This window comes from Spermophilus citellus (assembly GCF_964194105.1).
Source record: "Spermophilus citellus genome assembly, chromosome: 2".
Classification (NCBI taxonomy): Eukaryota; Metazoa; Chordata; class Mammalia; order Rodentia; family Sciuridae; genus Spermophilus; species Spermophilus citellus.
Window position 1 is genome coordinate 148,018,194 of NC_138183.1, and position 23,880 is coordinate 148,042,073.

At 43.1% G+C, this 23,880-nt stretch overlaps 1 protein-coding gene and 1 long non-coding RNA gene across 2 annotated transcripts in view; one reads left to right on the top strand and one right to left on the bottom strand.

Annotated features, from left to right (window-relative positions):
- The window catches only part of LOC308641652 (kin of IRRE-like protein 3), a gene marked incomplete at its 3' end in the record, with an annotated part of 378,090 nt that overhangs the window by 244,337 nt on the left and 109,873 nt on the right, over positions 1 to 23,880 (top strand). The window lies entirely within an intron of this gene.
- Positions 1,871 to 23,880, bottom strand: part of LOC308642010 — a 45,370-nt gene continuing 23,360 nt past the window's right edge. Inside the window, exon 3 of the long non-coding RNA XR_014020481.1 lies at positions 1,871 to 2,096. This is a non-coding gene — a long non-coding RNA (uncharacterized lncRNA). The remainder of the gene's footprint in view (positions 2,097 to 23,880) is intronic.

Genomic DNA, 23,880 nt, shown 5'->3' on the forward strand with positions numbered 1-23,880 from the left:
CTTTCACTACCAGAAGGCCATATACGAGGTGGAGCTTGTCAGATGCTCTATAGAATCAATGCGAGCACTCACCTTGCAAATTTCTCTGAAAACTAAGCAACTTCTAGACTTTCTTGTAAGCTTATTGCAAGTTTTAGGGTTTTCTTTAAAGAGACCACTTGGTGGGCTAAAATTCTCAAATTTATTGAACTTAAGAATCACTGTGGAAATTGTTTTATTTGCAAATGCCTGGACCCTACTTAAAGAAATTCCAGCTCATTTGTCTGAGGCACATCCTTTAATTTGCAGTGCCATCCAATGTACCATCCTTTGCAAGACACTCTCCAGGAAGATCTGTTTAGAGGATCTGATTTTGAGCTGCAGCTTGAAGATCACTTTTCTTTCAGGGCCTTTTTCACTCCACAATCCATGAGCCTTGCTCCAAGACTAATGTTTGATGGGCCAGTAATTACTTAAGGATGCCAGGAAGCAGGGTGGCATGGTCAGGTGGGCTAGGCAGAGAACCCAGGTACTTGGGCCAGTGCATCTTCTTCCCAGCCTGACCATATCCAAAAATCCACGGGCAGCACACAAGCCGCAGAGTCATCTTAGATGATACAATGATAATAGCTCCTGCTTATTGAGCACTTACTAGGTGGTAAGCATTATGGTAAGTGTTCCACATGAATTTTCTGATTGAATTCTTTTAATCCTATGAGGTGTTATTCTCATTTTTGGGAGAACCCGTGGAGAATCTATCTCAGCCTTTGCAGAGCCAATTTTAAAATAAGAGAAACAAAATAAACAAACTCAGCATGTTTGAGATTCTTGAAGGAAAGACAGCATGTAAATCAACTAATTATTATTAACATTCATGACTACATTCTTGTAGGCAAGAGGAAAAGGGTCTGGTTTTCTATAGTTTCCTAAGAAATAATTTAAAGCACAGTGATTAGCTAATTGGCCAGTCCAAATGGGGTTTCTCTTGATGGATGCCCACTGGCCTATTCTCCTTGCAAGACATAAGGGTTAGGTCAATCCAACAGCTGTGACCACTGTCTATAAATAGAGTTATCACTTCGAAGAAATTCCATGCTTCAAAGATCAGGACGGACTAAGTAACGAGTTTTATTGTTTAGTTGATTGCTGACTTTCTAAAATAAGCAGTTAGATTCATGTTCCCATAAAGGACACTGTTTCCTATAGATTAACTGGATGTCAGTCTCCAGGCAGAATCATGCAGATCTAGTGGAGGAGCAGGGAGTGGAATGAAGGCCTAAGGCTACAGGAAGAGAATGCTGGTGACAGAGGCCCCTAAAGACAAAGAAAAGAGCTTAACAAGATGCAAATCCCATTCAGGAAAGCTCTCCAAGTCAATAATTAAAGTATGTCCAGGAATGCAGGGCTGGTGAGGTATAAAAGATCAATAGGTTAAATACTTTATGTTGTTTAGTCAGATACTTAGCACAAATCAAATATTACCTTCCTGAGGTTATTAGGCTAAATGAGGGCACTGCGGTGGTGAACATTCATTACTGACACACCAATGGATCATGAAAATAGCAAGGTACATTCCTGAGTCACCTCCAGCCTAAGATGAGAAAGAAGGAGACCAGAAAGCCTTTATTCCCCGCACAGGACTGAAGTGGCATTTGTGCTTTTTCATAAGAATAGCTTAGGAAGTTGGGGTTATGTGTTTCCCTGGAGAATTAAAGGTACCAATCTTGAAATAAAATTAAAATAATGATCTCCTTGAAGCTGAGTATACCCACCATTGTACAAAAATGAGAAGAAATCCATATTATTCAGGACCATGGAAAGCCCCCTCATTCTTGCATAACAATGACTTCTTTATTTTGTTCATTACCATTGCAGACATGGCAGTTTTGGGGTATTAAAGCTGTGCATCTTGAAGGGTCTTTTCTTGAGAAGCAATCCAAGGAATCTGTGGCCATGACCGAGCCATGACAGTGCCCGTCTGTTAAGGGAATGGACATTCCCGATGAGAACCTTGTGGATTGATCAGTCACTGGGGTCTGCCAACTTTAGCCTTCCTCTGGTCAGATTACTTCCCTGTCTTTTCCAGTAGTTTGCAGTGAAACCAGATTGGAATTTCTCTGAAAACAAAGAGGATGAAAAAGGCAATGGAAATGCAAAAAACATCACAATGACTAGCTGAAGCACAGTTCTCTGCATGGACAGGATCCAGTTGCACAGATCCACCTGACCCCACCTGCAGAAACCCCATCAGGTCCTCCCAAGCTTATTCATCTTACTGTCTGCATGTGTTTCTCTGTCACTGTCTCCATCCCCTTAGGCCCCCTCACCCCAACCCATCTCCACAACTTCTGGCCCCCTCTGGATGAGAAAAGAAAACAAACACTGCCCTTGCTTTTCCAAAGTACATGCTCCATTCTGCCATCAGTTCTGCAAGCACTCACCTTGCAAATCTGTTCCCTGCCATACTGGAAGTTTCTCCTGAGCCACTTCTTTCTGGGTTGGTTTGCTTAATCCACTAAAACACATCAACCAGCTAGATATTAGGCAGGGTTTTACTTTTTTGGAAATTATTTACTGATTCCCTAACATTCTAACCCAGTAGTTTTCTAACTGGGCTCCTCAGAACCTTGAGGTTCCTGCAAGGTCCAAACTGCCTCTATAATCAGTGTAGAGGCTGAGCAGGCAATGCCCGTGGCCCATCCACTGCTTGTCACCCACTGCCTTGCATCAGTTTTGTGGGCTCAGATTCCATGTTAAACCTCATTTTTTAAAAAAATCTATTTAAGAGAAAAATTTCAGAAGCCATTATTCCAGGTTTTCTGGAGACTCCAATGATACTATCTGTCTTAGGGTGCTTCATGCTGCTGTAACAAAGTGCAACTCATTGGGAAACTTATTAAAAATAAAATTTATTTCTTTCTGTTCTGGAGAAGTCCAAGATCACTGTGTAAAGTGACACCAGGGTTGTCTGGTGAGGGCTGCTCTCTTCTTCCAAGATAACACCTCTTTGCTGCCTGCAGAGCAGGAATGCTGTGTCCCCACATAGAGGGAGACCACAGGGCAAAAAAAGTAAATAAATAAAAGGCAAATTTCCTCATCAACGTTTTTAATAAGGACATCTAAGACCTCACAGCCTAATCACCTCTAAAGGCTCCTCCTGAACTTTAGAGGGGACACACCTAATTTTTTATTGCTATAATTTATTGTATTTTCTTCCACAACAAACATGATAAAAACCCCAATGATAACTAACAATTTTTCGTGTTAATTCTTTGTCAAGAGTTTCCAACATATTGTCTTACATAACCCATTTTGCAAAAGAAAAAAACTGAAGAGACCACGATTAAGAAACTAGCCTGAGATCTCACAGGTACTTTAGTCACTGCAAACAGTGTCAGAAACAAAAAGAATAAGAGAAAATCACACTGTCCTCAAAATATAAAGAACTAGTATTTGTTGCGGTGGACACTGCTATGGCCTCCCCACGCACGCATAACTTAGTAGAGTAGATGGTACTTTTATCATGTTACTATCACATAGAAACCCGAGCCAGGACACATCTAAGGAATCCAAGCCACCAGGACTGCCCTGTTGCCCAGCTTGGGATTTTCCCCCAGTACTGCAGCCCCCTGACATGATCTGATATAGCTTTCCCAAGACTCTCTTAGGGCAGATTGGCACACCTTGCTCCAGGACAACAATTGTGTCATGAAAATTGCAGATCCACACCCTCCTCAAAGTGGTTTCTAGTCTCCAGAGTGATAGCACAGTGGCTTCCTTCGTGCCCTGGATAAGGAGGGAAACAACTTCAGAGGGGAAGACAGAGCTTTGGAGTTGACAAATAAAGAGATTTTTTTTTACCCTTCCAAATTCAGTTGTTCATAGGGAGAGCAAAAAGGTGAAGGAGAGAAGAGCAGGTGTGAATGCTTCAGCAAGTGAGACTTTTCAGAGAAACAAAAGCAGCATTTGTCAGAGCAGAGAGCTGCGTAAACCCACCGAGAATTCAAGCAGTTAGCACCCTGGCAAGCCCCTGCCTCTACCAGCTCTGACCCAGTTTTGAGAGCTACCACTCATATTGTTTTCCAGATAAAAGCAAGCTGTAGCAAAAGCTCTCCACCCCTCCGTGAGGCTTTGACATCAGGGAAAATGATCCCGACTCAAGTGACTCCTCTCCTTTCTTACCCTTCCCTCTGCTCCAGCCCTTCGCCCTTCCCTCTCCTTCTCACGCATCTTCCTCAGAGCTGTCAAATCACAAGCCTCAGCATGGAGACAGACAGCTCCACCACCACCTGCCTGCAGCTGGAGTGTCTCTCCATGCCTCCTTTCCTCCTGCTTAAAACTGAGCAGCTAAAGCTGTCTTTTGAAGGCCAAGACAGAGCAAGGAGTTAGCTCTGGGTTGAAAGAATGAATGACCCTCTGCAGACTCCTGGCCTATCACCCAGTAGGTTAGTGGTAATGTATAAGTCATATGGAAGATGAGGCAGTGAAACCTTTAAAGAAGCAAACTCTTAAAACACCCAAACTTTTGTTGTTGTTGTTGTCTATTTTCAACTGAGAGACATCAAGGGAGCATGGAAGGGGAAGGGGTAGAGGCTTAGATATGCAGGATCCATATATTATGGTTTAGATGTGATGTCCCCCTGACAGCTCGTGTGTGAGACAATGCAAAAAAGTTTGGAGGAGAAATGATTGGACTATAGCTAACCTAATCAGTGAATTGATCCCTGATGGGATTAACTGAGTGGTGACTGGAGGCAGGTGGGATGTGGCTGGAGGGAGTGGTTCATTGGGGGCGTAGCTATGGGGTGTATATTTGTATCTGGCAAGTAGAGACCTCTCTCTCTGCTTTCTGAACATCATGTGAGCTGCTTCCCTCCATCACACTGTTCCCCCATGATGTCTTGCCTCACCTTGAGCCCAGAGGAATGAAGCCTGCTTCTATGGACTAAGACCTCTGAAACCATGAGCCTGCAAATAAACTCTTCCTCCTCCACAGTTGTGCTGGTCGGGTCTTTTAGCTGCAGTAGGGAAAAAGCTGACTAAAACACCATGGGAGGCCAGGAGACAGAACCGCTCAGATCTTCTTCCATGTCAGCCATGAGGTTGCCTGGCAGGAAAGGGCTCAGGATGTGGCCAGGCTAACGCCCCCTCCAGACAGATGCAGGAGGATGGTTTTAGGGTCATTGTGGTTTTAGCGTGGGCGAGGGGAGGAGATAACTGAAGCTGCCTACTGAGACAGAGAGGGGCTCCGTTTCCTGATAGGGTCCAGCTGGTGGCCCTGCTGCCATCCTGTCCCTGCCCATCCTCACTGAGCAGTTCACACCCGACTTGCTCTGCAGAGCTTTCCTAGACTGTGGAAGGCCCCAGTGTTGTCTCCTCCATTTTCCTGTATCGAGCTTACTATCTGCACCTCTCAGTTGCCTGGTTATTCAATCACTCTCTTGTTTACTTTACTTTTCAGCTGTGTACATATATTCTTCACAAGAAAATTATAAACAAGGTGTCTGCATATGCTTTATTATAACCTGCTCTCTTTCCCTCGTCCTCCCCACTCCTCTACAAAACCCAATTAAGAGTGGAGGAGACATTTAACAAATACCGGCTGCTGAATGCATGAATGAATGACTTTTTTAATCAAATATAAATTAAACTGGTGTCTCATCAAAAAAAAAAAAAAAAGCTTTTTTGCATTAACCCCCATAGAGCTTTTCTTAATGATAAATGGTAATAGGGGATCAGTGAAGTGGCTGGTCCTTCGGCTGGGGACTTCAAGAGGTGAAATCAAAGGGCCTCTGTTCTAGTGATCACCTGAAAGTCTGAGATTAAGATTTCAAAAAAAGAGTAACTCTTCAGAGTTCCCCATTTGGTTAGTAATATTAAGGTAGTAATGATGGGGTTATAATATCAGCACTCTCTGGGTAATAGCAGGACCTATGGGAGGCCATGTACACGGGGTTCAAGGGCCAGGCTCCAGAATCAGACATTCCAGGAGCCTCAGTTCCACTAGGGATTGAATGGATGACTTTGGGCAAATTCCTTGACCTCTTGTCTACAGTCCCCCAAAGTAGAGTTAATAACAGACCTTTTATGAGGATGAAATGATGTGTATATAAAATACCTGGCATGTGTTTGTTGTTTTTGCAATACTGGGAATGTAACTCAGAGCCTTATACATGCTAAGCACATGCTCTACCACTGAGCTACAGCCCCAGCTCTGCCCAACATTTGGAACATGCCCAAAGTGTAGTAGCTCTTGCTCTTATTACCATAGATTCTCTGGGTGAGCTTGGCCAGCAGCTCCTCCTGCCTTGGTTCTTCCTCATGCCCTAAGGAGACAGCTGAAAATCACCATCCACAGAGACTCCAGCTTCTGGCTCCTGGCCAAGAGGGTACCAGCTTCACCCAAAGAACAACAGGGGCTAACAGATGCTGAGGCCCAATCCAAAGAAGCCCCTCCTTTTCTTCCAAGGAGCTGAAACCCCAGCCTTCCAGGGACCCTCAGAACCTTGGGTTCTTCTTAAAGGAATCGTCCAGACAGACCAGAGATCATGAGTGCCCATCTTCCTCCTGGCCCAGAATTAACAAGCCCTCACTGCTTCATTTATTCTTTGCTTAGCACAAGGTCGAAATCCCATTTTTGCCTCATTTTCCAGTTGGCACAATGACTTCTCCCACCTTATTTTAAATATCTGAATTCAGAAACGTTAATTAGGGACTTCCCACGACTTTATGGAGGTGTCATGATTAGACCTATTATTACCGCCCCAAATGGGAAAATTGAACATCTACTGCTTTATGAACCCTTTATCACAATTAATGCTGTCTCTAAAGCTTTCCATTTATTGGGTTCTCTAGTATAATCATTCCTTATATGTGTTTCAAGACCTTGTACAAGTACAAATAATTTAAACTAATTAGCTTATTATAAAAAAGGAATGAAAACAAATGGCACATGAATGAATTGTGAGGTTTCTTTTCTTTTTTTTAAAGAGAAAGTGAGAGAGGAGAGAGAGAGAGAGAGAATTTTTAATATTTATTTTTTTTTAGTTCTCGGCAGACACAACATCTTTTGTTTGTATGTGGTGCTGAGGATCGAACCCGGGCCGCACGCATGCCAGTCGAACGCGCTACCGCTTGAGCCACATCCCCAGCCCAAATTGTGAGGTTTCATATGGAATTAATATCTCCCTAATACCCACAAATTTGGTAAATTCATTATACATCTATAATCAAACCTGATGAATCCCCTAGATAATTCAGGAGTAATTATGCATGAACTGCTGCCACTTATTTTAAAGTGCTACCAAAATAAGAGATTTATCCCCAAGATCCAGTCAGGCTCCAGGATAACTAGCTCTAACCTGACATCTCCTGACAAGATCAGCCAGGAGAAATTACACCAACTTTTCATCTCCCAAATGCTTTCCCCTGACATCTGTAAAGAGCAGCCACAACCCTCAGCAATAGTCTGCTTGGGGCACAGAGTTGACTTGTCACTAGGATTTTTTTTTTTTTTTTTTTTTTTTTTTTTTTTGTCCATGAAGATTGGGGAGGACGGAGAGGAATGCAGGTTGGAATATCCACCAAAGCCCTCAGAACACCATACAGCACTCAAAGTCATCAATTCCCAAGAGCCTTTTTTGGTCTAGTTGCATAAATCTGTAGCAAGGAGCCTTTTTCTCCCCCTTGTGATGGTTTAGATATGAGGTGTTCCCCAAAACCTCTTGTGCAAGACAATGCAAGAAAGTTTAGAGGTGAAATGGTTGGGTTGTGAGAGTATTAACCTAATCAGTGTATTGATCTCCTGATAGGGATTAACTGGGTGGAAACTGAAGGTAGACAGGGTGTGGCCAGAGGAGGTGGGTCACTGGAGTGTGCCTTTGGGTTATATATTTTGTCCTTATTGGGCAGCATTCTCTCTACCTCCTGGTGCTTTCCTCTACCACACCCTTCCACCATGATGTTCTGCCACATCTTGGGGATAGAGCAATGGACCTGGCTGTCTATGAACTGAGACCTCTGAAACTATGAGCCCCAAATAAACTTTTTCCCCTGTAAAATTGTTCCTGTTGGGTCTTGTGGTCACAGCAGCAAAAAAAAAAAAAAAAAAAAAAAAAAAAAAAAAGAGCTGACTAAAATGACCCTCCATAGGGGTTGCAGTTATTTTCCGATATGACCCACCTGTAGTTGTTGGGCCCTGACTTTAGTAGGCTGATCCCAACCAGGCAAAATTAATTCTCCTTTAAACCACCATTGACTTTAATTCTTAGCTTTCCTTAAGGAAAAAAAAAACTCCTAGTTATTTTTAGATATATCTCCTATTTGATATATGTTCCTTGAAGCCTCTGATAGTGCTGTTTATTACATATATTCATTATATACAAAATATTCAACAAATATTTCTAAATAGCTGTATGCTAGGCCTTAATTTTTATTACATCAGTAAATAAAACAGACAACTCTCTAAGCCTTCATGGAAGATATTCTAGTGGGGGAAACATAAAATAAACAAGTAAGATAAATAATGTGTCAAGTGGGGATAAGCACTCTGGGGACAAATAAAGAAGGGTGAGCGATAGGAGTGCCAGTACAGGGGAGGTGCACATTTTAAACAGAGTGGTCAGCCCAGAAAAGTTAGCAACTGGGCCATGTCCTGAGGAGGTGAGGAGCTGAGACTCAGATGACTGAGGTCAGAACATCTCAACCAGAGAGGACTGTGAGGCAGGAGCATGCTTGGTGTGTCAGAGGGACAGCAAAGAGGCCAGAGTGACTGGAGCAGAATGAGCAAAGGACAATGAGGCAAAGACCATGGCAGACTCTGGACAACACAGAAAGGGTTTTGGCTTTTCCTCTGAGTAAGATAAGAAGCCTTTGAAATGTTTTGAACAGAGAAATGATTCTACCTGACTTATGTTTTTAAAAGCATCATTTTTCTCTGATGAGAATAGACAGTGGATGGCAAGGACAGAAGCAGGCTGTATTAGAAGGCTAGTATTAGAAGGCTCTGACTATCATCTAAGGTCTCTGTGACTCAGCCCACGGTGCAGCCATGGAAGGATGAGAAGTGGCCATATACTCAATTTATTTTAAAGGAAGAGCCAATGGAATTTGCTAATAGATTCCATCTTCCTTATAAATGTCTCAGCTCCACAAGTGCATCTTCCACCTAGAAGGTGCCTGATGAATGTTTGCTGAATGAATGGAGCAAACACATGCATAAAGGAAGAATTCAAATAATTTGGACCCCACCCACTAATTTGATTAGTGGGGAAAAGAACATACCTCATACATCTCAGCCTCTCTCCTGGGGCTGCGCTTCCTTACCCAGTAGAAACTCATTAAATATTTGTTGAATAGGTGAATAAACGAGTTAATTAAAATGAGTGTGCTAGACCTGGGCTTCCAACTGAAATACAGCAGGGAGCCATTGGGTCTGAGGGGTTCCCTTTCTTTAGCCCCTGGCAGGGTAGCAGGGGAACCCAGAGCTTCCTAAATACTGCAAAATGGTATTGATGCTGAGGTCCAGAAAAGTGCCTCAGATGATTGTCTGGCCTTGTGTTTGTCAGTGGTTGGAAGATGAGAAATACTTTTTAAGGACTTAAGTGCCATCATCATTACTAAATTGCTGTAGGACTAAAAATTCAGTTTATACTATTGAGGATCATTAAACTCTCTTCTGAATCTGATGCCAAAATTGAAATAATTGGCTCATCGGTGGTACAACATGGAATATAACTACCACATCGGCTTGCAGGGAAAGTGTTGTCTCAACAAGAAGAATGGAACGGGAACTTGGGTGGGTAGATTGGTTTTGTTGGCAAAGTGTTGCTATGTTGCAATTACAGCTGACAGCATAGATCCTGATTAAAAATACTTGGAGCACAAATTTAGAGTTGCAGGAAAATAAATGGATTTTGCAATCAGACCAGAGTTTCTAATCCATTGGATTTTCCAAGGCCTGGTTAAATTCTGTTTCGAGAGGTCAACTACAGATTAGACTTACTGATACCCAGTGCAGGGGAGGCCCTAAACAAGAACAAAATAAATAACGATAATAATAGATTGAGCTACAGTCCAAGAACAAAGATGTGTTTTAAATGAAAATCATTACTCACAGATGCTGGAGCAAAACCCCAGACTGATTCAGTGCCGACTGTAAGGTAGGGGGGTGGTGCACAAGGCGGTCAGATCACTAACCTGCAGCCGCTAATGCTGACCTGTGGCGGGGGGCGGGGTGGGTTAATTAGCTGCCGGTTGTATAGCATTATTGCCTTGCTGAGTATTATTATTTTAATAAAAGAGGCTCATGAAAACGTCTCTGGTGGTAACTCATGAAGAATCATTTTGAGGACAAGAGTACTCGTACATCATTCTAAGTGCCGCCTATGTATTTGAGTATCAACAAAAAATTTACTGTTTAAACATAAATCTCTGGAAGAAGTTGAAGTTAATTAAAAAGGTTTAACAGCATATGCATTAGTATTAGCCCTGGCCCTCTTTAGCATGGAAGGAAGGGAAGGAAATAAAACAAGGTATGTGAGGAAGCAGTCAATGTAGGCATTTAATTAAATGTGGTCCAAAGCACAGGTAAAGATGCCACCTTATCTGCCATTCAGTGCAAGGAGAGAGAATGGGAGGTAGAGAACGTTTCCCTGAGGAGCTGTGCATGTTTTTAATTAACAACGGCTTTGAGAGTCCTTCCTACAGTTTTTTTTTTTTTCTTTAGAAATTTAGGATTTCACCATGTGCCATGAGGTTTTCTGTTCAAATGCGGAAGACTCTGGCCAAATGCTGGAGACCAGTTCCCGGGCATATTCTCTGATTTATGCCCTGCCATTACTCATTGATTGGTCCATTCATGCTGCTGATATCTATAGAGCCCTCACTCTGCACCCTGCATCACACCCTGTTGCCTGAGGGGGTGCCAAAAAGGTGGTCTGGTCTCTGCCCTTGACTGACTCCCAGCAGAGTGAGGAAGACTGGCATAACCACCAGGACCATTTGCTATGCCACGAGAGGGTTGTGTCCTCAGCATGTGGGGACTGCAGATCAGGATGTTGGAGGTTCATGTACAAATTAAAATACTGCAATTGGCCCAAGCCTGTGCCTGCAGGAGAATCAAGTGGGAATGGATCATTGGCTTTTACAGTTTCATGATGACAGTCTTCATACCTGTATTTTCGGGCCCCACTCTGTATTCCCCCCACTTTCTCCTTTAAAATGTCCAGCTTGCATCCATCCTACACTAGCTTGAGAATACACCAAGTTTATTCCTCCTCTGTTCATTTATTCACTGTCCTAATGCTTAAAATCTCCCCTCCCAATTCCTCCCCCTCTTTCTTTTTTTAAAAATATTTATTTTTCAGCTTTAGGTGGACACAATATCTTTATTTTATTTTTATGTGGTGCTGAGGATGGAACCCAGTGCCTCATGCATGACAGGCGAGCGCACTACTACTTGAGCCATATCAAGCCCATCCCCTCCTCCCCCTCTTTCAAGGTTCACTGCAAATCCACCTCTTCCAGGACAGGCGTCTTAATTCTCCTGGGCTGTGGTGGTGTCTCATGGGACTTGGAATGCTCTCCATTTGTCAAAAGTCAAATGGTTGTCAAAGGCTGTCCAAAGTCAGTGGCTGGTGAAAGGCACCACTCTCAAGTGACTGTGTGACCATACCATACACTTTAGCACTTAAAATATTTGCTAGCTTTATAACCTATTGATTATTATTTGTTTCATGGGTAATCTTTGTCCCATCAACTTAAGATGTTAACTCATGGAGGCATTTAGTAGGAAATCAATCAATTGATTCTTCAGAGTGCTTTCTCCAGACCCACTTCAAAATTCAAAAATTCCTCCCACTGTACCAATTTTTTATTCTTCTCACCTCATCTGCAGGTTTTCAGTACATGACCCCATCCCCTTGAGGATTTTAGCTCCAGGACCTCGGTTTCCTCACCCAACCTAACCCATCACCCATTTCGTCCTTGATAACTTCAGACCCTTCCAAGCCTCTGACCTCTTCAGTTCCCAGCTGTCTTTGCTCTAGTAGTCTTTACCTGTAGCTCTGCATCTTGAAACTCATGACTCAAAACTGCTGAATATTCAGGTCCAATTGTCAAACTCCCGCTCTCTCCACACCCTTCTTCTCACTCCCTCTTGACCTGGTTTTCTGGTTTTCTCTTGGCCTTTGGTCCTTTCACCTTTTCCTCTTTTCCCACTTCCCTCCCCGGCTTCAGTCACTCTGAACTCTATGGCCACAGGCTTCACCTCCACTCTTGCTAACACTCTAGAATTCCCTCTTTGTTGTCCTTCCACCTACTTGATTTTTTCAGCCCCCAATTCTCAGTCCACTACTCACTGGATCCATTTCAATCTAGCGTGCTAATCCCATAATCCAGGGGTTATTTGAGTCCTTCCCAACCATATCCATCTCACACTTACAGTGGTAGATATCAGGAACAGGACTGTCCGACCAGATCTCCAGCATTAGACTGGGACCTGGGTTGACTGCAGGCACACTGTTCTCACTGTATTGAGCTACCATACTGAAAAGTTTCCTGAAAAGTCCCTAATGCACCGTCTACAGTACAATTTACCCTCCTCCAAAAACTCTTGCATTCTCTGTGTTCCACACACTACAGTCAACATCAGGGTCTTCTCAATTTTCTCCCTAAACACCAGAGTTACCCTTGACCCTCCCTCTCTCTCACTCTCCATATCCCTTTGGTCTGCAACTCACATTGACTCTGTTCCCCTTCCCTTAGTCTCTATTGTCACCAACTTTGTTAAGATCCTTATTTGATCTCTCTGAGATCATTATTGCCCCCAAACTCCTCTACCTCCAACTCATCTCCAGTATGATCCAACCCATTTAATTGCCACATTGGTATTCCAAAACTCAGTCAGACCTTCCCTGAAATCTCTGATGATTCACATTTGCCCCAGGTTCAAGTCTTTGTCTCAGCATGGCAATCAAGACTTGTCATGATATAGCCTCATCCTTCATCTTCCATCCCATTTCCTGCTACTCACCTCTCCTGGAAGTACAATCTCTGCTCTCTCACTTCAGTACTTAAGCCGTTTCCTCTGTCTGAAATAGCTTTCATCTGTACATGTCAAAATCCTCTGTGCCCTTCCAAACCATCTCAAATATTGTCCCTTCTATAAATTTCAGTCCAATCTCTCCCAACTATTGATGAGCTCTCCTCTGTGTTTCCCTAATGTTTTTTCCTTTGGCAATTCACTCATTCAACTAATATTTATTAAGCATCTACTATGTGCCAAGAACTTTAATATACATTACCTTGTTTAACCCTCATGTTATCCCTATGAAATAGGTATCATTAATATTCTTGTTACAGAAATGAGAAAATGGAAGCTATGTGAGTTGGAATTTTCTATTCAATATTACAGTTAGTAGGTGGTAGAGTCAGTTTCTAAATCTGATTCCAACATTCTTCGCATCAGCCCAGAGTTGCCTGTCCTTAACTACATAATACACTTTGCATTGGCTGGAAAGAGAAGGAGAAAAGAAAAGGAAGGAGGAAAGGGAGGGAGTGAGGGAAAGGAGAATAGCAGGAAGGAAGGAAGACCCAACTGCCTTTTTGGCCCTTCTAGATTGAACTCAGGAACATGCCTGGTTTACCACTGAATTCTTCACTTTGAGCTTTATGCAGAGGAAATGCTTAATAAATGTTGACTTTATGTAATAAAATATACAGTTTAGAATTTTGCACATATAAAATCATAAACCTGGAAGAGGCATAAACCCATCCCCTGTCTGCATAAGATTATCCTTATAGCCCTTTCTGGTTCCAGCCCACCTCTTGGGTCGTCATCTCCTCCAACTCCTATCTGTCCCTAAGACCTTCCTTTCCTACAAGATGCTCTTGGCTTTCTTGAGGCATCTTGCTTGTTCATAGTTACTCTTAGGCTGTTCTTTTGGAGTTGGTGGTCAATGTAGGAAACTGGAATTGATCTTTTTACATTGAGAGTTTGCTACGAAAAAGTAAAGGAAAGGGAGGGAGTAGAAAGAGGAGGGCAGAGTTAGCATTTCCGGTGAGTTGAGTTTGTAATGCTCTTTCACAGAGAGGCAATTTCATCCCCCTCCTGTTCCCTCCAGGAGTCTAGAGCAAATGCAATGTTATCTCCCAGGAATGCATTGCCTAGTGTGGGCATAACCAGGATATGTGCAGGGAGACTTGGCACAGACAGAGCCTCTTGCTGGTCTCAGAAGTGGGAACAGTGAGAACTAATCACTAATCCCAGTGAGACTGGCACAGAGAGGATTCTGAAGATGGAGCTAGAAGGCAGGGAGGCATCTATCAAAAATCCATTATTTGATGTGCTAACAAGATTGTTGGAGCCCCCTGCCCTCCTGTGGGTTCTGGAGACCTACCCTTTCTTTCCAAAGGGGACTTTGATTCTCCAGCAGCTGCCTATTGAGATCTGGGCTCTATCCCAAAGCATCCAAAGATATTCTCATGTTTCTGAGCATTTCAGAGGAAGACCCCTTCCAACTGGACATCTGCCTTTTGTAAGATGGAGAGAGGGTCTTTTCGTAGCTGCCACTTAGCACCATAAGCCATTCTTTCCCAAAGTAAGAAAAGAAGTTGGGAATATGCCAATCCACGCAAGAGTTCTGTCATGGGGGTTTCATCAAGTAACATGGGTTTCTATGTGGAAGTGGATTCACTCTGAATTCTTGAGTACACTATTAGTTGTTACATAAATGGATGACAGTATTTAAGTATAGTGGAGTCTCTGGATACAAAGAGAGGATTTTCTTGCACAGTAGAGAAAGAGCTAGTTGCAAGGATGGGGTGGGACATGGTGCATACCCAGTGTCCTCATAAGAAGCTGAGAGGTCTGTGTTGAATATAGCCTACAGAGGCCTTGGTGGGACATTTCTCACTCACAGGAACTTTCTTTGCTTACCATCTAGAGGGGAGGTGCAATTTTCTCCTTTCTTGTTACTAATTCCAAAGTTATCCCTTTAGCTCAGATCTTTGTAACCAGAGCTATATACTTCCACACGACACCCTGAACCCTGAAATGATAAAGTGGCAAATAGCTTAGTGAACACCAGGAGATTCCTCTGAGACCAGGCCTGGAGTGAACTTCCTGCTAAACTCAGAACCTGGAAGAGGCCATAGCAACCATCAGGAGAGCCAGTGATGACAGCTTGGAGGAAGTGGAGAAAGGTGGCGGCTTGTGGATATATTTTGAGACAACATGATAGGTTGACAGACTGGATATGGGTGCAAAAGAAAGAAAGTCTAGGAACACTCCAGGGTTTGTGGCCTGAGTAGCTAGAAGGATAAAACTTCTATTTACAAAGATGAGGAAGACTGTGAAAGGAGAAGGTCTATGGGAGAAGGTGGGAGCTCTCTTGGGACTTGTGATGCCTGTCAGACTTCCAAGAAGAGAAGAGTAGACAGATAGTGTGTGATCTGGAGTTAAGGGTAGTGACCCGGGCTGTGAAGAGAAATTCGAGAGACATTAGAGTAGAGTGGGTATTTTAAAGTTCTAAGATTAATGAAGCTCAAGAATTGATGCACAGGATGCTGCTATGAAGGTCAAGGAGAGAAGGCAAAGAGGTCAGTGACCTAGGAGGAAAATGGTCAGTAGAGAAAACCCAGAGACATTCTCTCCCATGTGCCTTTACCATGATTTACTCCTCACAGAGTTGTGCATGAGGCCCTGTTGTTCACCCCAGAGGTTCAGAAAGAACCTATGTGAAGCAGCAGCAAGCAATCTGAGAGGGTATATCTTTAAGAGCAAATTGTGGGGTTCAGACAAGAGCTGTGGGGAGTATTAATCTGACTACTAGGGCTTCTTAGCCACACATTTCAGGTACAGGCAGCCAGGAGGAAAAAGCTGACTTTAATTCAGAGGCCAAATTCTTCCCTCAGATCTATGCATGTAATGTATGCAGGAAGCAGATTGGAGTGCTTTTGATGTTGCTAATCTGAATTGACAGTCTGTTTGCTAGTTCCAGATGAGGACACCTTTCAATTCCGTGTGTGTGTGTGTGTGTGTGTGTCTGTGTGTTTCCGTCAGTATTGACAGTCTCCTTTCCCAAACCAAATTTGGACCCTCAGATCCCCTCCTCTGCACCATCCACAGCTATTCCTCAGAGTGGCTTAAGCCAGTCTCCATCCTATAAATAACAGGAGCTCTTGGGGACCACTCAGCAGCTGCAGGAAAGTGAAGTGATGGACTCAGAAAATCAAAGCTTCCATGCCTTATTTTTTTTAGTCAATGCAGGGGAAAATAAAACAGTAATGGCTTGGGAAGGTGGGAGATTAATTGTCTTCTCTGGGCACGTTCATTTCATATTCATTGTCACAGTGCTGATCATAATGAAGTTATTTAGTATTCATGCAGATGTCACATCAAGTTCCTCCATAGATGTTTTACTGTAATTTAGCATAAGTTAATGGATATCTATATTAAAGTGTTCCCAATTAAGCAAGTGGCCTTTCTATTCTACAGGCCAGATTGGATTGGATGGCCATGAAGTGTAAGCAAACGAAGCCTTCTCAGATCCCAGCCGCAGAGGTCAAACCTGAAATGAGTTTAGCTCCTTCTTGTGTCTATTTCACAAGAATCCTAGTGGCTCAAAAATAACTTGGTAATTGACTGATCCAGACAGATGAGTTGGAAAGTGGGTGATTGATGGGCCCAATATATTTGAACAAAATCAACACCAGGGAGAATACTAATTGCACAGTTGGGCCAGCTAGCAGAGCTGACACAAGAACAGAGTCAGGATTAGCTGATCACATCTCCAGCTTGCAGAACCCTGAGACTTTCCAGCAACTGTCCTGGGATGCAATTGGTGGTTGTTTAGCATCTGTCTTCTGAACTTTCCTGGATTAGAAGCTGCCACATTGGAAATGGTTTATTGAGCTCAGTGGAGGTTACTTTTAAAGGTTTAAGGGATTGGGTTCCATTAAAAAAAATACAAACAATTTTTAAATGAGGTTTGGTCAAGCAAAAGAACTTTTTTCCTTTATGCTTACCCAGAAGTGGAAAAAGAAAAGAAGCAAGAAATTCAAATAGAAGTACAAATAGCTGCTTAGACCTTCATTGGATATAGGACTGATTCAGTCAATACATAGGTTTCTTTTTTTAAATGTTACCAAAAGGTCAGAGCCAGTGGCCTTTGAAGGCAAATCTCATCTGACAGGTGGCCCTCCAGAGCTTAAGTCTCCAGATCCATTAGCACTGAAGTGTTTCTCTTGATGGGCTTTAGGATGACTGGGGGCTGGCCAAGTCACAAAAAGGCTGCAAACTTTGGCAGCCCAGCCCATGGCTGAGAGACAGCAGCAGGACAAATGGACATTTCTCTCATATTACTTGTAAATCTCAATTCATCCAACCCAAAGTCATTAAACTGCACTGTCCCAAGCCCTGGGGATACAGAGGTAAGCAAAACAAAGCTTACTCAGTATAGAAAAGGAGCTAGGTAATTAAACAATATCTAAACACTATGCCTTCTGTCACTGGGCTGGGGGGGGGGCGCACTGGGTGATGCCTCAGTCACCACCTGACTCTTAAGTCCTTCCACATAGTGGTCCCCTCTGCCACAGCAGCAACCTTCTTACCAAGGTTCCTATGCTAAGTGAATTTCATGTCCTTAGTCTGAATCCCGGCTCACCAAAGTTGATCTATGACCACAACTCATCACAAATGATTGCAGTGGTGGGAAAGTGTAGGATAAGCAAAGGAAAGATAAGAAGAGGTTGTATCAATATGCCACCCCATGGTACACATCCTCCCTTGCCCATCTAAGGCAAGATGGCTACCCTTCATCACTTTAGTTGTTTGTTAACATTGTTCCAACTTCATGGAGTCATGGTTTCTAAGTCTTGTGTAGATTCTGTGAGCCCAGGAAGACACAGGATAGAGTATGGAATAATTTTCATAGTCTTGGACTTATTTAAACCAGGGATAGTGAGAGTCCCTGGATCACCTACACAGACTGACTTCCATCACAGCCAGAAGACAGACAAGAGTTTTCCCAACAGGTCATGGAACAAAAAGAAACATCATGGAGCTTTGGTTCTTTAAGAATAACAAGGTATTTCTATTCCAATCTCTAGAGCATTGAAAATCTCATCAAGAGGATGTTGGATTTCATAAATGTTCTATATTCTTGGATTCTGAGAAGTCAGCACTAAACCCGAAAGCAAAGTCTGTTATTTTCCTATTCTGAGCTCTCTATTCCCAAAACATTATAATTCTCCTCAAAATTTGAGAAGGTAAAGACATTATAAGATTACACAGATTATTGTCTTTGGTACCATATATAAACCAAGAAAAGCAAACTGTAAAGCTATATTCTCCTTGTTCTTCAATCTTTCATGCAAGTATTCTTCCTAAGATAAGTGGTCCCATTCTTCCCACTGACCTAGTTATCTTTCCTCATGCTTCCACTGTGCTGTTAGCATGTTTCACACCACACAGTGATCATCAGTTTATTTGCCAGTCTTCCCAACCATAGGCATATCCCCAAAGCCTCATACTAGGCTCAGCACTTTGTAAACATGGATGGATGGATGGATGGATGATGGATGAATGAATGATTAATGCATAGATGAAATCACTTACTATTTTTTTTCCTGAGGAAAACCCTCCTTTTTAAAGTGACAAATCAGAGCTGGGTGTGGTGACACATGCCTGTAATCCCAGAGACTCAGAAGGCTGAGGCAGAAGGATTGTGAATTCAAAACCAGCCTCAGTGACTTAGCAAGGCTCCAAGCAATTTAGTGATACCCTGTCTCAAAATTAAAAATATAAAAGGCTAGGATGTTGCTCAGTGGTTAATTGCCTCTGGGTTAAATCCTCATTTCCACCCCTGCCCCCCACAAAAAAGTGACCAATATGCAGAGGCATCCAGCCTAAAAGAAAAAAAAAAATAGGTCCCCCACTCTTCAAGCAGGATTTCATCAGCCCTGATTAAAAATAACATGAGCAGTCTGTTATTTAGACATGATTCACTTTTTTCTTTGAATTGAAAAAAACTCATGTGTGTGTAATTTTCAAGAGGACAAGCTAGTTAAGTTTGCCTGCTGGAGTTATGGATAATCAAATGGGAAGAGGCTTGGATAGGAGATAGGAGAGTATCCAGAGGCTGACCCATAGTGCTGTGGAGGAAGTATGACATCTACAGCAGGAAGAGTGGGAGCATGAAGCCAAGGGCCAGGGGAGGGTCGGGCAGTGCTAACAATGGTGTTTAGAGCATGCAGACGGAGAAGGGAAAAGATAGTGATTGCAACGTGAATTCACTAATGCAGCTAAATCACTAAATTTTCCCAGTTACTCTGAAATCAGTCCAGATGGAAATCAAAACTCAGCACACCTGCAAGGATAATCTGTTCCTTGCCCTTCAAAATAGGTCCAGCTAAGAAATCTACTTTAATGTGGGTTTTCCAGAGTATAATGAAGAGATAAGGGTGAATGGGGAATAGGGGCTCTGTCATTTGAAGAAGGAACAACTCACCACCCTGCCCTGCCCTGTTTCTAAGTAGTGTTGAAGACCAGGGGAAGGAGAAGAAAAATATCCTAGTGCTGTTTAAGCCCTTGCCTTCCTAGGTACTTTCACATGTTTCTCTTTTATCTCTCAGTAATACCATGATGTAGGTGCCAATGTCATTTATTGATGTATCAGTGAGACCCAATGACATTAAACCACTTGCCTAAAGTTATACAATAAGCAGGTAAACCAGAATTCAAGTTCAAGGCTAGGTCATCTGGACTCCCAATTGGTGTTATTTTTGTACCCTCCACAGATCTGAGGAGGCACAAAGGGATTAGTTCAGCCCATCAGACTAAGGCCATGAGCAGCAAATCAAGGGCCCAGACAGATACCAAGGAAGGCCCAGCCAGGTAATGGGTGCTGGGAGAAGAGCAGACAGTGTGCTAAGATAGCAGAACAAAGACAGTAAGTAAGATCTAGGAGGCAAGATGAGTTTTGTACTGTGAAGGCAGAGCTCCCACATAGCCTGTGGCTTTATACCTTTTTCTCATGGGGTTAATTCCAATATCTGGGCATCACTGAGTTCTCAAAAGAACAAGCTCCAAAAGGTATAAAAAGAAAGATGCGTACTTATAGGGCATTATTTATCTGCCAGGTGCTGCTTACCTGTCTCCTCATTTTATCCCCCTAATTCTTTGAAATGGGCATTTTGTCATAGTAAACAAAGATAATTAATCCAAAAATACAAATAATAACAACACTGGCCCACTTTATTGGGTAGATGCCCTGGGAATATCCTGAGCATCTAAAAACAGTGCTATGCTGTTACTACTTCTGTGTTTCACAAACTGAAATTCAGAGTTTTATGTGGTTTTTTTTTCAAAATTCTAAAAATAATAATTGACAGAGTTGAGACATATCCCCATGTCTGTCACACTAACAGGGCCTGCTTTGGGGAGCAGTCTTTGACCTGGGGACATTGGAGTCTTAGAGGAATCCTATTGCTTCCTTCACTGATCCCTCCCACCACCTGAAGGCCTTCTATGATTTACAAATAACCAGTTATTCCTTATTGTTTTCATCTTGGGAATGAGAAACAAAGGTGGACACCTTGGAGGAGAAGGATGAGGCATCTCATCTAGGCCCCACTCTGCTCTTTATCAGGTATTTTCATACCCACCACTTCTTCAGATAAAACCACCCCCTGGGGTAGGTAGAGCAGGAATTTCATCCCTATTTTACAGATAAGATATCTGGAGACTTAACCAAATATCCCATTTGTGACAAAGCCAAATTTTGGACCTAGATCTGTCCAACAACTGACCCAAGATCTCTGGTCACTCCAATCTGAGTTGCTAATCTCTATGGGTATATACCCAACCTTGACCATTTCCCACCCCTCCAGTATCCTCTCCAGGCCATCAGCCACTGTTCAGCCTCCCAGCTTCCCATATCTCAGGAGCCAGAGGGACACCTAATCAGCCCAGCCTTTTTAATGAGGAAGCATCTCTGCTCCCCCTAAGCCATAATGAAATCCCCATTCATTTACATGTGACAAGGGAGGAAAAAACTAAAGACAATGATTTGCTCTGGACCCAGTAGGACTATGCCTCTCTGCCTTTGAGGGAGGCACTGAACTATCCAATGAAGGGCTTTAGAGCAGAAGCCCTTCTGCAGCAAATGACATATGCATTTGCTATACCTGCCTAGAGGCAGAGATGTTCTGCCTGGCCTCCTACAGACCCTCTTGTTGGGAACCAAGTTTAAGATTCAATCCTGCTTGCTGAGCAGAGCTGCAAAAGGTCAGGCCTTTAAAAGTGTTCTTTGTGCTCATCCACTCAAACAAGCATTATTCCTGATCTAGGAGAAAGTTAGGGTTAAGTTAGAAGTTAGAACAATTCTGAGTAGGCTAGCTATGGCTAGGGGACAAATGAGGTAATATATGGACTTTCTTCCCTAAGCTTCTCCTGGCTCACCCTTGTGAAACAAGCCCTGTTGGAGACCAGGAAGGTGGCAATGCATAGTGGGGAGAGCACCAGCAAAGGCTGCCAAGAGGGCCCAGACCCATAGTCTAGGGCCAGAAGTGTTGTTTTTTCGAAAATATGATATTTTATGAACAAGGTGCAAACTGTGCAGGCAGGATGGAAATTGGGTGTGAGGAGGGCTTGATGGGGGGGGGTGGACTGTGTTCTACCCAATATACTCTTTGCAATGTACTCAGGGCAATGCTACCAAAAGACTTGAATCCCTTTAATGTTTTTTGAGAAAGAAAAGGCAAACCTCCAACTTGGAGAACACTAGTCAAACCTCATTTCCTCCACAAAGTCTTGGTAGCCTCTCCAGCTCAGATGGTCTTCCTCTGGATGCCACAGAGACTTAATCTGCCCCCTCCCCAGTTTGGGCTCTATCTTCTAAGCACATCAGCTTAATGAGGTACCCAGATGAGAAGGTAGAGGTGTACCCAGGGGTGGAAACTATGATATTGTGACGGTACTGGATTTAGAGTGAAGACTTCTGGCTCTGTCACTGGTCAGCTGTATAAGGCAGGAAACAATGGCACCTCCTGTACTCAGTTATTATGAAAGACTGCATGAAATAATCCACATTAAAGGCACATCACAGAATCTGGTACAAAGCAGATGCTCAACTGGTAGCTCCTGCTGCTCTCACCACTCAGGGAAGCTAAAGTATGATCTGGTTCCACCCTACCCAGAGCCTTAAGTACCTGTAAACAGAGCAAGATAGAGAACACACTCCGTCCACATGCAAATTGACCTTTAATGCTGTATTGCCTCCAAAAAAAAGAGAATTTTTTCCCTTCAAGCTGGAGCTTGGGAAGGAGTTAAACCACATCCCCAGGCCAGAGCTCAGAAGAAGAGGGGAAAATTCCCCAAAGCGCAGTTCTGATTCATGTAAAGTAGACAGTACTTTCCAAGGAGGTGGAAGAAGGCAAGAAATGGTGTCTGAACAGGGACTTTGCAGCAGAAACATGACTAAACCATGTGAAATGAAATCCCTGCTGGATACATCCTTCCTATCTTTTTTATGTCTATGTGGTAGCTAAGTTGTCAGCACCCAGGTTCTGCCTAACTAAACATATATGCTGGTACAAAAATATACACTGATGGATGATGGAAAGGAAGACAAGATAATATTTAAACTGGATTTTAGCAGCTAAAGGGTGATTTAAAAAATTTAGACTCCAAGTGGCTGGGCATAGGGAGATAAGTACTGATGGGGCGTCGTCAGCATATTCCTCACCCCTGCAGCCAACATGAGACTGAGGATGCTTGTGGGAAAATAAACAGCTGTGGAGCTGTCCGGTGCTGACGGCAGCCCTTTGCAGCCTCACTGCCCAGAATGCCTGGGGACAGAAACCAGGGGCTCAAATGAGTAAGACTTCCCCAGAATTGAATAGCTGGAGGCAGAAGATGGGTTCAGGATTGAAAAGGGATTAGAAAATAAGGAAAGTCCTACCTAGGAGCAGAATGCATGGACCCTGCCACACACAGAAACAGCAACTCCAAGGTCAACTCATGAAATGGAGAGCTGAGTGGTAGGTTCCCTGCTCCTGACGGGGCATATCAGGGATTTGGAATAAATGGGATATGAATGAGAAGGGTTCCCACCAAGTTCTGGCCATGCTACTCACAGTCCCTCACTCCACTGCCCCCTCCTCAGGGCTGCTCTGTGGCAGGACAGAAAAGAAACTGCACAAGGAAAGGGGGTTGGTGGCAGGGAGAAGGGTGAGCAAGAAAAAAGCAGAGACAAGAAAGTATATGCTCAGTGCCGAGAGTAGGGAGAAGGGAGGGTAGGAAGGTAATCTGTGTTATTGCCAATGTGTCAGTCACAATTACTCACTAGCGAGAAAAGTAATAAAGTTACATTATTCACACATTACGTGGAACAAGCTATTCAATGCTGCTTTCCTCCGAGTCAAATATTGTGATAATTTTAGAGATCATAACTTAATTGAACAACAAATTAATAATCACATGTGTGGACATTTTCTTTTTGTATGTATGAACCAAAAAGCCTGAGGTTTTCTTAACATTCTCTGGGCCACACAACCCTCAGTCAGTGAAGTAAGGCACACACAAATTGCTCACCTCAGGGAGACACACACAAAGAGCAGTTCTCTCTATGTCTGGAGTTTCTCTAGCCCAGAATATAAGCCTGAGTAAGAAAAAAATCCAGCTAAATATTCATAAGGCATTACTCTACATCCAGGGTTCTCAAAATGTGTGTCCCTGGACCAACAGCACCAACATCATCTGGGAACTTAGTAAAAATGCAGATTCATGGCTCCACCTAGAACTCCTGAATCAGAAACTATAGGAGTGGGACCCAGAAATCTTTTGTGATAGTCTTCCAGCTGATTCTGGTACCAAATTAAATTTGAGAATCACTGCTC